This window comes from Erythrolamprus reginae, chromosome 13 (genome assembly GCF_031021105.1).
Source record: "Erythrolamprus reginae isolate rEryReg1 chromosome 13, rEryReg1.hap1, whole genome shotgun sequence".
NCBI classification, from domain to species: Eukaryota; Metazoa; Chordata; class Lepidosauria; order Squamata; family Dipsadidae; genus Erythrolamprus; species Erythrolamprus reginae.
The window spans coordinates 1,871,700-1,880,807 of record NC_091962.1 but is presented as its reverse complement, the minus strand read 5'-3'; the positions used below and the strand labels follow the sequence as shown (position 1 = coordinate 1,880,807).

At 42.2% G+C, this 9,108-nt stretch overlaps 1 protein-coding gene across 1 annotated transcript in view; it reads left to right on the top strand.

Annotated features, from left to right (window-relative positions):
- The first annotated feature begins 736 nt into the window (after nucleotides 1-736).
- TMEM79 (transmembrane protein 79) overlaps nucleotides 737-9,108 on the top strand; it is a 30,140-nt gene continuing 21,768 nt past the window's right edge. Inside the window, exon 1 of the mRNA XM_070766091.1 lies at nucleotides 737-1,566. The gene's annotated coding sequence lies outside the window, so the exon portion shown is untranslated. The remainder of the gene's footprint in view (nucleotides 1,567-9,108) is intronic.

The following is a 9,108-nucleotide window of genomic DNA, read 5'->3' as shown; positions in this document are numbered from 1 at the left end:
TGCCTGACAGCAGAGGTGGGTTTTAAGGAGTTTACGAAAGGCAAGGATGGTGGGGGCAATCCTAATCTCTGGGGGGAGCTGGTTCCAGAGGGTTGGGGCCGCCACAGAGAAGTGCATGTGTTCGTCTCTTTCTGTGTCCCTGTCCCTGTGTATCTGTATTTCTCTCTCTGTATCTTTTTCCCTGTGTGTGTGCGTGTGTGTCTGTGTTCCTCTCCCTGTGTCTGTATATGTGCCGGTGTGTCTTGTGTGTCTGTGATCCTCTCCCTATGTTCGTATGTCTGTCTCTTTGGCTTTGTGTCTATCCCTGTATGTCTGTGTCTTGTGTGTCTGTGTCCCTCTCCCTGTGTATCAGTCTCTCTCTGTGTGTGTCTCTGTATCCCTCTCCCTCTGTGTCTGTCTCTCTCTTCCTGTGGGTCTGCATGTGTTTCTCTTTCTGTGTTTCTGTGTTCCTATCCCTGTGTTTGGATTTCAGTAAGGCATTTGACAAAGTAGACCGCAAAATACTTCTTTATAAGCTAGAAAATGTGTGTCTGTCTCTATGTGTGTGTGTCTCTCTCCCTGTGTGTGTGTCTGTATGTCTCTCTCTCTCTCTCCGTCTCTCTTCCTGAGTGCCTGTGTCTGTCTCTCCACTGTGTCTGTAGGTCTCTGTCTCTTTCCCTCTATGAGTCTGACCCTCTGTGTCTGAGTCTTGTGTGTCTGTGCCCTTTCCCTGTTTATCTGTATGTTTCTCTCTGTGTGTCTCTTTCCCTCTTTGTTTCTTTGTGTTCCGCTCCCTGTCTGTATGTCTGTCTGTGTCCCTCTTTCTGTGTAACTGTATCTCTCGCTCTGTGTGTGTCTTTCTCTCTGTGTCTGTGTTCCTCTCCCTCTGTCTGTGCCTGTCTCTCCTCCTGTGTGCCTGTATGTGTGTGCGTGCATCTCTCTCTCTCTCTTCCTACCTGTCTGTGTCCCTGTCCCTGTGTATCTGTCTGTCTTGTGTATCTGTCTCTCTCTGTGTGCGTCTCTCTCTGTCTCTTCCTGTCTGTGTCCCTGTGTGTCTGTTCCTCTCCCTGTGTGTCTGCCTCTCCTCCTGTGTGTCTGTGTCTGCTCGTCTCTTTCCATGTCTGTGTCCCACTCCTTGTGTTTCTTTCTTTCCCTCTGTAAGTGTCTCTCTCTGTGTGTCTCTCTTCCTGTGTGCCTGTGCCTGTCTCTCCACTGTTTCTCCCCACCTCTTTTTCTCTCTGTGAGTGTGTGTGTGCGTGTGTGTATTTTCCCAACTCAGAAACCGGGCGGGCCAGGCTCAGCCAACCGGCCCCGCAGCTCTTTTCCAAGGACTCCACCTGGGCTGGTCAAACAGGTTTGGGAGTCCAAAGGACAAAAAGCCAGAAAATCGAATTGCGCACTTGACAAACTTGCGGAAGGGCCGCCCGGACAGGGAGGTTCCTGGCATCTACAGCCGCTCCGGTTTATCCCCCCTCCCCCTTTCTCCCCACCTCCACACACGTCCCAGGGTGAAAAAGCGAGTGTGTAAAGCATGAGAAAGGAAAATCAGGTCGAGGGACTGAGGATTTCTCTCTCTTCATCTCCCCGGTAGGTTTTTTTTAAAACCAGTGACTTTCAATCGAGCTGCTCTTGCTTTTTGCTTCTGTTCTTTCCTCCTAAATGCACTCCGGATCCTTCCTGGGGCTCAACCGGTTGGGTTTCTGCCTGTTCCCTGCTTAGCTTTGTCGGCCGCTCAGCCTTGGTGTGACACCGATTCACGTCGTTTTTAGTGTGAATCGTTCAAATCCAGAAAGTTTGTCGACCCAGTCGCCAAGTGTGTAATCACAACCGAAATGCAAATCGTCCTCGACTTATAACAAAGAGACGATTGTAGATTTACAACAGCTCATTTAGTGACCGAAGATGCGATGCTATTGAAAATAAGTGACTTATGAACATTTTTTCACACTTATGACCATCTCTGTGTTTCATGGGGTCAAAATTCGGATACTTGGCAACTGATTCGTATTTGTGACGGTGGCATTGTCCTTGGTGATCTGCTTTTGTGACCTTCTGACAAGCCAAGACAGTGGGGAAGCCAGATTCACTTAACAACGGTGTTACTCACATAACAACCGCAGCGATTCAACTTAAAAGAAACATAGCAAGCAAAGCTGTAAAACGGGGCAATTTTTTTCACTTAGCAACGTAAATGTTGTGATAAATTGTAGTCTGTAAGTCTGTATCTGTACCTTCACTCCCCCCAACCCCTGAAGAAGAGGTGGAGGCTGAAATACTACACCATTGTGTAATTTTGTAGTTACTTTCTTCAAGCGACACAACTTAACTTTTTTGATGTTTTTCTTGGTTGGGTTCACATATAATGGATTTTTTAAAAAAATGTAATCACAATGGCTTGTTTGCACATCATGCTAGGCCAGTACAGAGTTTCTTATTAGTAGTTTGTCTGGATTCCTACTTTATGTAGTTTGCTTAGCTGTGCTTAGCATTAATAAATCACTATTTGCCCTGGATGGAATTGCAGCCAACTACCGTATTTTTTGGAGTATAAGACGCACCTTAGTTTTGGGTGATAAAAATAGGGAAAAGAATCTGCTTAGCATCTGGTTAGCATCTTTAGTCTGGTCAGTTTCAGCACATTATTTTATCCCCTGGTTAGGGCTTTAAAAAAAGCCTTATTCGGAGAGAGTAACAACGAAAGAGCTTGCAAGCCAGTGAGCTGGGAACAGTTAGGGCTGGAAAGAAACATTTGGAGCAAGTTAGACCAGTGGAAAAAAACCCTGCAAAGACTTAGGGCTTGGAAAACATTATCTGCAGAGAGTAACAACGAAAGAGCTTGCAAGCCAGTAAGAGCTGGGAACAGTTAGGGCTGGAAAGAAACATTTGGAGCAAGTTAGATCAATGGAAAAGAACCCTGCAAAGACCTAGGGCTTGGAAAACATTATCTGCAGAGAGTAACAACGAAAGAGCTTGCAAGCCAGTAAGAGCTGGGAACAATTAGGACTGGAAAGAAACATTTGAAGCAAGGTAGACCAATGGAAAAAAACCCTGCAAAGACTTAGGGCTTGGAAAACATTATCTGCAGAGATAACAACGAAAGAGCTTGCAAGCCAGTAAGAGCTGGGAACATTGTTAGCACCCGGTTAAGGCTGGAAAGAATTCGGAGCAAGTACAGAATGGAAAAAAAAAATCTACAAAGGGTTTGGAAAACATTCTTTGCTTAGAGTAACAATGTAAGAGCTTACAAGCTGGTAAGAACTGGGAATATAATTACCACCCATCTAGGGCTGGAAAGAAACTTATTCAGAGCAATGAAAAAAAACCTGCAAAGACTTAGGGCTTGGAAAACATTATCTGCAGAGAGAAACCACGAAAGAGCTTGCAAGCCAGTAAGAGCTGGGAACATTGTTAGCACCCGGTTAGGGCTGGAAAGAATTCGGAGCAAGTACAGAATGGAAAAATAAAAATCTACAAAGGGTTTGGAAAACATTCTTTGCTTAGAGTAACAATGTAAGAGCTTACAAGCTGGTAAGAACTGGGAATATAATTACCACCCGGCTAGGGCTGGAAAGAAACTTATTCAGAGCAATGAAAAAAACCCTGCAAAGACTTAAGGCTTGGAAAACATTATTGGCAGAGAGAAACAATGAAAGAACCTGCCATGTAAAAGCTGAGAAGATCATTAGCAGTTAGTTAAGGCTGAAAAAGAAAATCTACAGAGTATAAGATGCACCCAAATTATCAGCCTCTTTTAGGGCAGAAAAAGATATTTTACTCCGAAAAATACGGTAGTCGATGTTTAAGATGGCTAGGTTAGTGCCACATGCTACATAATAAAGTCCTTGGAGAGGGGCGGCATACTAATCTAATAAATTATTATAAATTATTATTATTATTATTATTATGATAAATCTTGACATTTCTGGGACTTTTGTGTATAACGGTGATTGGATGCCGGTTTGGATCGGTTCTTTAAAATCGGTAGCAGAAATTTGCCACCGCTCACTGAACCGGCAGCAATGAGTGGCAGCCCACTGCTTCTGAACCGCTCCTCCAGTTGCTGCAGATTGCAAAAAAACCCATAACCCCACTGCGTACAAAGGCTTCTGTTCATCTGCAGAGGGTAATTTCCGTGAAGTGAAAAATTTGCACTTCCATCACGATGCGAACCGGTTAGGGAAGGTGGGTACAACCCATCCGTGGTGTATCTGTATAGTTTAATGTTTCCAAATGTAAAATAATGCACTTGGGGAAAAGGAATCCTCAACCTGAGTATTGTATTGGCCATTCTGTGTTAGCAAAAACTTCAGAAGAGAAGGATTTAGGGGTAGTGATTTCTGGATGAACAGTGCAGTCAGGGAAAGCAAGTACAATGTTTGGCTGCATAGCTAGAGATATAACAAGCAGGAAGAGGGAGATTATGATCCCGCTGTATAGAGCGCTGGTGAGACCACATTTGGAATACTGTGTTCAGTTCTGGAGACCTGACCTACAAAAAGATATGGATAAAATTGAACGGGTCCAAAGACAGGCTACAAGAATGGTGGAAGGTCTTAAGCATAAAACGTATCAGGAAAGACTTCATGAACTCAACCTGTATAGTCTGGAGGATAGGAGGGAAAGGGGGGGACATGATCGAAACATTTAAATATGTTAAAGGGTTACATAAGGTCCAGGAGGGAAGTATTTTTAATAGGAAAGTGAACACAAGAACAAGGGGACACAATCTGAAGTTGGGGGAAAGATCAAAAGCAACGTGAGAAAATATAGGTAGATAGATAGGTAGATAGACAGACAGACAGACAGAGATAGATAGATATAGAGATCGATTAGATAGATAGATAGGCAGGCAGGCAGGCAGGCAGGCAGGCAGACAGGCAGAATTCTTTATTGGCCAAGCATGATTGAACATACAAGGAATTTGTTTTTGGTGTATATGCTTTGAGTGCACATAAAAGAAAAAAATACATTTGTCAACAATCATGAGCTACAACACTTAATGATTGCCCTAGGGGTCAAATAAGCAATGAGGAAATAATATTCATAAAAATCTTAAGGATACAAGCAACAAGTTACAGCCATACAGTTATAAGTGGGAGGAAATGAGTGATAGGAATGATGAGAAAAAAACTAGTAGTAATAGTAGTGCAGACTTAAGAAATAATTTGACAGTGTTGAGGGAATTATTTGTTTAGCAGAGTGATGGCGTTTGGGGAAAAATTGTCCTTGTGTCTAGTTGTCTTGGTGTGCAGTGCTCTGTAGCGACGTTTTGAGGGTAGGAGTTGAAAGTTTATGTCCAGGATGCGAGGGGTCAGTAAATATTTTCACACCCCTCTTTTTGACTTGTGCAGTATACAGGTCCTCAAGGGAAGGCGGGTTGGCAGTACAGTAATTGTTTTTTCTGCAGCCTCTTGGCTCCAACAATCTGTGTCCTCATTTGACCCACCTGGGAAGGATGGAAGGCTGAGTCAACCTTGAGCCAGTAGTGAGATTTGAACTGCCGAACTACAACTATCAATTAGCTGAAGCAGCTTGCAATGCTGCACCCTAACCATTGGGCCATCCCTGCTCAATGAATGTTTTTTCAACATTTTTTTCAATGTTGAAAAAAAATATTGCAGGAAAAAAGCTACGACCAACCTAAAGTGCATTTTACCCCGCAAGAGTCAATTGGACTTTCTGGTTTTTTGTCTTTTGAAGACGTTTCGCTTCTCATCCCAAGAGCTTCTTCAGCTCTGACTGGATGGTGAGGAATGGAAGGATTTATAATTCTTGCAGACAGATGGTCATTTGCAGCTACCATTTAAAACAGACCTGGGCAAAGGTCCATGGACGTTGGAAGGCAGGAAGGAAGGAGAAATGAAGGAAGGAAGGAAAGAGAAATGGAGGAAGGAAAGATGGAAGGAAGGAAGGGAGAAATGGAGGAAGGAAGGAAGGAAGGAGAAATGAAGGAAGGAAGGAAAGAGAAATGGAGGAAGGAAGGAAGGAGAAATGTAGAGGGAGGAAGGAAGGAGAAATGTAGAGGGAGGAAGGAAGGAGAAATGGAGGGAGGGAAGGAGGGAAGGAGGAAGGAAGGAGAAATTCTCTTTCCATGCCCTTTTGCAAAAGTCCAATAAATGCTCATTGGTTTCATTGGCCTTTCCAAGAAATTTAAAACAAACCCCCCACCCCACCTCTCAGGGGGAAGAGAAGGAGGAAGAAAAGGAATCCAAAGCTACTTTCAGGCAAAGCCTCCACTATGTTTTCTCAACTGACAATCTAGGTCAGTTGAAGAGAGGCAGCTGAAAGGAACATTTTGAAAGAGAAGTAGAGAACTGCCCAAAAGCAGAAATAAAAGGCAGAGAAAATCAGAGACACAGAAGCTTCTCTCCATCTGGAGAAGGAAGGAAGGAGAAATGAAGGAAACAAGGAAGGAAGGGGTGGGCAATTAATTTATAATTATAATATAATTATAATATATAATTATATATATAATATATTTATAATATAATATAAAATTATAATTTATAACTATAATATAATTAACTCAGTTCTACCCAATAATATACAGTATACAGTTAATTATAACATAATTAACTCAGTTCTACCCAATAATATACAGTATTGGGTAGAACTGAGTTAATTATATTAATCCGGCCCTCTAAAACCATCCCAATTTCTCATGCGGCCCCATGGCAAAATTAATTGCCCACCTCTGATCTACAAGGATGCAAATGACTACCTGTCTTCAAGGGGCATCAATCCTTCCATTCCCCACCATCCACCAGAGTTGAAGAAGCTTCTGGGATGAGAAGCGAAACACCAAACAGCTCATCTGTTTGGAACCCATATCGCACCTCAGACATTAACACCCTTGAAAATGTCCAAAGATACTTCACCAGAAGAGCCCTTCACTCTTCCACTCGAAACAGAAGACCCTACGGGACTAGACTTTCAATCCTGGGCCTAGAAAGTTTAGAACTAAGACGCCTTAAACAAGATCTACGTATTGCCCACAAGATCATATGCTGCAATGTCCTGCCTGTCCTGTCGGTGACTACTTCAGCTTCAACCACAACAACACAAGAGCACACAACAGATTTAAACTTAATATTAACCGCTCCAAACTTGACTGTAAAAAATATGACTTCAGTAAACGAGTTGTCAAAGCGTGGAACTCCATAGTGTCATCCCCAAACCCCCAACACTTTACCCTTAGATTATCTACGGCTGACCTATCCAGATTCCTAAGAGGTCAGTATGGGGCGAGTACAAGTGCACTAGAGTGCCTTCCGTCCCCTGTCCTATTGCTCTCCTATATCTGCTATACCTTTCATTCCTATATCTCTTCTTCTATTCTTTCATTGATATGTTCTATTGCTATATCTTCTTTTCTTTTCTTTCATAGATATATTTTACTATGAGTATCTGCTCTATAACCTATAATCTGCTCTATAATTGGAGGTTGGACTCGATGACCTAACGGTCCCTTTCAACTCTATTAATAAAAAAAATAAAATAAACCTTCATCATGTATTTTACTATGTGTATATAGATATATACCCACTAAAACCCTCATTGTGTATTGGACAAAATAAATAAGTAAATAAATAAAATAAATCTTCAAAGAAAAACAAGAAAGCCCAGTTGACCTGGATGACCGAGCATCTCCATAGACATCTATGACAAACCACTTTTACATTGTTGCCAGGGAATTAACAAACATGGTTATTAAATTAACAAGCATCTAACTTAACCTGAGGCACAGTAAGCAAAACACTGTAATTTATACTTGAGTGTTTCTCAACCACCGTCATTTTAAGGCAATTTGACTTCTAGCCAACACTCAAAGAAGGCAGAATTCAAGACACGGAAGGATCTTGACAAGACTCGAAAATGGGCCACTATTTAACAAAATGAAACTCAGTGGCGAGGAAAGTGAGGTTTTACATTTAGGTAAGAAAAACCAAATGTACAGGGATAGGATAGGTCAGTGATGGCAAACCTTTTTTCACTCCAGTGCCCACACCTCTTCCTTCCCTCCATATATGCGCAACCCCCAGGAAAAGCAAGTAGGATGCTTGGCTGCATAGCTAGAGGTATAACAAGCAGGAAGAGGGAGATTGTGATCCCGCTGTATGGAGCGCTGGTGAGACCACATTTGGAATAATACTGTGTCCAGTTCTGGAGACCTCACCTACAAAAAGATAAAATTGAACGGGCAGGCTACAAAACTGGTGGAAGGTCTTAAGCATAAAACATATCAGGAAAGACTTAATGAACTCAATCTGTAGAGTCTGGAGAAGGGAAAGGGGGGAACATGATTGAAACATTTAAATATGTTAAATGGTTAAATAAGGTCCAGGAGGGAAGTGTTTTCAATAGGAAAGTGAATACAAGAACAAGGGGGCGCAATCTGAGGTTAGTTGGGGGAAAGATCAGGAGCGAAAATATTATTTGACTGAAAGAGTAGTAGATGCTTGGAACAATCTTCCAACAGATGTGTTTGGTAAATCCACAGGAACTGAATGTAAACATGCCTGGGATAAACACATATCCATCCTAAGATAAAATACAGGAAATAGTACAAGGGCAGACTAGATGGACCATGAGGTCTTTTTCTATGTTTTTACAGCGAAGGGCTCCACTTACTTTTTCCTACCAGTACAGGATCCTGTGAGGCGGGCGCGGGAGCGCACCCAACATGTGTCCATGTGTTCCCACGTAAGATTTCATTTCTGTGCATGTGCCTGGGGCAATATCTCATGTGAGGAAGCTCACGCAGGTGAGATTTTAGCAATTTTTGCCATTTTATTTTTGCTTTTTTGCACAAAAGCGAAAAGGGGGGCATAAATTGCTGAAATCTTACCAACGCAAGCATCTTCATGTGAAATTTTGCTTCCGGCACTTGCGCAGAAGTGAAATTTTGTGCAGGGGTGCATGCATTTGTGTCAGGCGTACACGTGGCCAGGCCGACCTCCGGACACCATTAAAAAGTTCTTTTTTAAAAAAAATATATTAATTTTTTCAATTTAAAACAAAAAACCCCAATTAAAAACAGACAAAAACTCACAAGCATAAAAAGAGATACGCATATCTCAATTTCCACCAGGAGCACATATGGAGTTGTATAAGTTTTTACATCCGGAA